This window comes from Pteropus alecto, unplaced genomic scaffold (genome assembly GCF_000325575.1).
Source record: "Pteropus alecto unplaced genomic scaffold, ASM32557v1 scaffold156, whole genome shotgun sequence".
Lineage (NCBI taxonomy): Eukaryota > Metazoa > Chordata > Mammalia > Chiroptera > Pteropodidae > Pteropus > Pteropus alecto.
The window spans coordinates 4101808-4106689 of NW_006437746.1; the positions used below are offsets into that span (position 1 = coordinate 4101808).

The 4882-nt window shown below is 53.1% G+C and overlaps 1 pseudogene; it reads right to left on the reverse strand.

Annotated features, from left to right (window-relative positions):
- Positions 1 to 819: 819 nt before the first annotated feature.
- LOC112482107 lies at positions 820 to 938 on the reverse strand (annotated as a pseudogene).
- Positions 939 to 4882: the final 3944 nt, after the last annotated feature.

Genomic DNA, 4882 nt, shown 5'->3' on the forward strand with positions numbered 1-4882 from the left:
AGACCATCGACGCCTACACCACGTTCATCTCGAACTGTGCCATTTCCACCAACATTGACATCTGTTTCCAGGTCACTCAAACCATTGCCTTTTTCCACAGTTGCCTGAACCCCGTTCTCTATGTGTTTGTGGGGGAGAGATTCCGCCGGGATCTGGTGAAAACCCTGAAGAATTTGGGTTGCATCAGCCAGGCTCAGTGGGTCTCCTTCACGAGGAGAGAGGGTAGCTTGAAGCTGTCATCTATGTTGCTGGACACAACCTCGGGAGCTCTCTCCCTCTGAGAGCTCCTCCCTCCGAGGTGGGTGGTCCTTCTGGAAGTAATAAGGAAAATGCAGATACTGATGGAACCAGAGGGAAACCAAAATAAAAAGAAGTGAGAAAGAGAAAGGAATGCTCAGAAAGGGATGGATTTGAACATTATTATTTTGAGTCAGAATGTGCCAAGCCGGAGTTTTCAAATTTGATTGGACATCCCAGGACACTGTTGACCGGCTCCTGGCTGCGATGCCTGGAGTTTTCAAAGGACTAACGAACAGCACGGAGGACTACCCCAGGGCCACCGGCCCCTGCACTGATGCAGCTGACCTCTGGAGGAGGCGTCTGAGTTTCTCAGTGCACCGTGGGTTGCTGTGGCTCCAGTTCTGACGCCACCCCTTCCAAAAGGAAACGCAGAAGCACTGGCCATTGCCACAATCCACAGAAGTGCAAATTCGCAAGGTTGCATGAAAACTTCCATCTCTGGGGAATTTCTGCCCTGGTTTGGGGGCAGATACCCGTGCCAGGTCTTATAGATTCTTTTTTTATTTTTTTTATTGTTTACGTCTATAGTACCTGGTCTTCCTAAGTGGTCTCCCGTCTAAGTGCTAACCAGGCCCGACCCTGCTTAGCTTCCGAGGTCAGATGAGATCAAGCACGTTCAGGGTGGCATGGCCATAGAGCAGGTCTTATAGTTTCTTGATCTAGAATCTTTCCAAACAACCACGGAGCTAATTCCCCTCAGGTCTCCTTGATCTGTTCTGGGCCAGGGTGGGTCCTTGTTCCCATTTTGAAACTCTTCAGGGCTGGTCAGTGAATCCCTGGGCTGCTGACCGTACCAGATTCTATTGGCTTCCAACTCATTCCTGTGTCTTGCTGGAGGTTCTGTGATCCCACACCTGGCCACAGGGTTGATTGGGGTGAGGATTCAGCTTGACCACTGGTGTCACGGAAGGGGCCCTCTTAGCCTGTGCAGGGAGACGAAGAACCTGAGTCGGCGGAACCCGCGCTGACTGTGTGGGCTCGCGCTGCCGAGTGGCTTTTTTGATGGTCCACTTTTCTCTGTACAAAATGGGTTGCTCCTGTCGGCCTTTCTTGTGTTTGAGGCTGCTGGAGAGATATCTGGCTCCGAGCTTCTCCTTTCTTACTGTCTGCAATACCAACACGTTTAAAAGCTTTCAACTTAGAGATTAGGCTGGGAAAAAAAAAAAGGTAATGCAGTTCTTTGTGTCTTTCTTTGAACTATTTGGCAAATTTGTCACATTTGAAAACGTTTCTTATTAGAAAAGTGCTTTTTAAGGTATATTTAAAATATCCATTACTGGTTACTTTCTTCTTCACCCTGTCTCTGTATTTTAAATATGTAATTACAGATCAAATAGCCATATTAATCGTGTGAAGGGTAAGAGATTTGGATAAGGAAATAAAATCTCCAAAATACCTTGAAACCGTCTCGACTGACCAGTGTTTCTCTGTCCTCTGATCAAGCTTACTTCCCAGGGTTTTCCCAGTTAGCCCAATGATCTTCATGGGGGCTGCACCATGAACCCCCAGCTTTGTCAGGCGCTCCGGGGAGGCCCTGCTTTTCCCAGAGTGCTGAGAATCACCGTGGTTTCAGGTCCCAGGCCATCCCTGCTGAAAGTGGCACAAAAGCACTGGACTCGGCCACATTCTCCTTCTCTCGCCCACTTCTAAACTATGGGTCAGTGAGACAGTGAGCAGAACAGGGGCAGCGACAAGGAAAGCAAAGGGGGTGATACAAACGCCTCGCGAACCCGCCCTGGGTGGGGGCGGCTGGCGGCAAATCAGCACCGTCCTGGAACCAGCACGTGAACTTGGGCCCTGGTATAACAAGCACCTCTTACGGTCAAGAGAAGGGTGACCTCTCCGAGGCCAGTCTATGGATAGAGCCATCCGTATGGCCACTGTTTCCAGCAGAAGACCCAGATATCGCTCGAGGAACTTGGACGGATAAGCAACAAGTATGTGCCAAACCTAAGGAACATCGTGCAGCTGGGCGAGAAAAGCCAGCTGAGTCTGGCTTTTCCGTTCTCTGCCCTCTCGAGACTGCGATGCTGGTGCTGCATGTCGCGGGGGTCCCCGTGGAGATGAAGAGGGGGGAGGGATGGAAGAGGAAGGGTGAGCCGTGATTGTGCTTGTCGAATCTACTCGCGGCCTAGAGTTACTTCGACGACGCCACGAGGCCACGCGGCGCTGGGGGCTTAGAGGTGAATATGACTTTGGCCCATGCACGTTAGTTGGAAAAGAGATGTCAGGAGGCTCCGCCGTTCTCCCTTTCAATGTCTCCCTTTGATTCTTACCATATGAAAACCTGCGAAGGACGTGCCAATGTCTCTCTCCAACGTGGGACTCCGTAGGAGGCCCTCTCCCCTCCACATATTTATTCGTTACACTCGATTTTGGCTCCACGGGCTGAGTGAAAACTGTCCGTGGTCCATTGGAGATGCACCAGCAGATCTCCCTTCAAGAAATAACCTGTCGGGAGTGTTGTCAGCGCACATCTCCAGCTGCCAGGCCGGAGTCGTGTCCCCCAAGGCCACCTGCGCCCAGTGCCTGACAAGGACAGAGCATGCCAGCTCGAGGGGGGCTCTCGGAGGGGCGGCGTCTGCTCCAGTGCTTCCTGCCAGGCTGGCCGGGGTCTGTGGGGCTTCCAACACAGTTCGATTTCCCCCGCTGCCCAATCCTGCTTCCTCTCGCTTCCCTTCATGGGCGTTTATTCCTAATAAACATCTTGCGCCCCAAACCCCAGCTCAGCATCTGCTTCTAGAGAGAGTCAGCCTGCAACCATCTTTTCGCCAGGGCTGCCAATTCCAAGAGCCCGACGGGTAAAGAGCACAGGGCGTCCAGGAGCTACGTAGCATGGTGAGCATCAGTGACAGAACTCATCTCAGGGGGCCGAGGGCACAGGCCCTGTCTGAGATCTCCCTGAGCAGCAGCTGCAGGCCAGGGCCCGGGGTGTGCGGCGCACACGGTCTGCCTTAGGACCCTGCAGCCACCCTCCCTGGCCTGTTTACTCCGTGCCAGGCAGATACTGTCATTAACCTCATTTTACAGATGAAGGAACTGAGCCTCAGGGATGTTAAGTAACTCACCCAAGGTCATGCAGGTGGTAATTGGAAAGGCAAAGACATGAACCGGGATGTGTTTGGCCCTTGAGCCTTGGCTTTTGCCCACGATGCCATCCTGCCTTGCCCGACATGGTCGGACAAACCAGGCATCGCTTTGGAGGATCCAGCAATAATTTGCCAAGTACCGAGCCGAGTACCAGGAAATGCGAAGATGGACGGGCACAGCCAGCACTCCTTCAGAGGCCACTGCATGGAAACGAAGCGATGGCATGTGACAGCGGAGGCCCCGCTGACCCCTCCTCAAAAGTGGGTCATGAGGGTGTACCAGCATGGGACCATGTCATCATCCTCGCCACGTCAAGAGGGCTCCTACCTGTGCCCTCTCCCGGCTCCTCCCCAAACACATGCAGGTGTGTGTGTGTGCAGGTCCGAGGACACCGCATTCAAGCCTGGGAAAACTTCGGGTGGTGGCTTTCTGTCTCACCTCACGCTCGTCCAGAAAGGGCCAGACAAGGCGACAGACAGTTCTCGCTGCGATTGCCAGGCGGCTCTCCGTCTGGATCTCCTCCAGCCACGTGCTTCCTCCCCAGCTCCTCAGGTCTTTGCTCAAACAGCACCTTCTCCTCCAGGCCTTCCCTGCCCCCCTGGCCCCCTGCCCCCCATTGAACGTGGTGCCCCTCTGCCAGGACCTATAATATGCCTCACACGTGACAGACATTTAATAAATGTGTCCTAAATGAATCAACACCCCCAACCTCAAATATTTGGTTCCATTGTTATGTCTCCCAATGAACAGATGGAGAAACTGAGGCAGAGAGTAACTCGGTCACTTGCCCCAAGCCATAGCTCGTAGGCAGTGGCACCGGCAACCGACTTCATGTCTTTCTGAGACTCTGATCTGAGCTCCTGGGTGCTCTGTTACATCTTTTCTCTCCAGTTCGGGTTCTAGCACTTTTGTTTCAGTGGTCAAGTCACACCACGGAATCTAGGCGTGGCTCTCTTCTTACACAGACCCTGGGTCAGGAGGGCGGGTGGCCCAGGATGGGTGGCCCCTGGGCAGGGGAGCGGGAGCCGTGACCAGACTGTGGCTTGCCCCGGGCCTTCCCTCCCTGGCCTCGTACTCTCACGCTTCCTGTCGAGCGGTTGACCTCTGTGGTGAACGTAGGGACCTATTAACAACGTATGACTCGGGCTCATAAGAATTGGGCATTTGGCTGTTTATGGGAAATTGAGACAGCCATAAACTGACGTGACTTTGTTCTTTGTAGAAATGAGTTCAAAATTTAAAAGCTAAACTGCCATGTAATAAAACTAATCCTACGGCATAGAAAGGTAGACATAGAGAAGGATGCCACGCCTGCCACCACGTTCGCCTTCCAGCATCTTTGTCCAGAAACGCGGTGTGACCAGTGTGCCAGTCTTCGGCTGGGCACTTACAGACTTCTTCCATCCTCCCCCTTTACCACGTCCTTCCTGGTTTTTGCCTTCGAAGACCATGTGCCCATGAAGAGTCTTGTGCGCGTCTCGGAGTCCGTAGT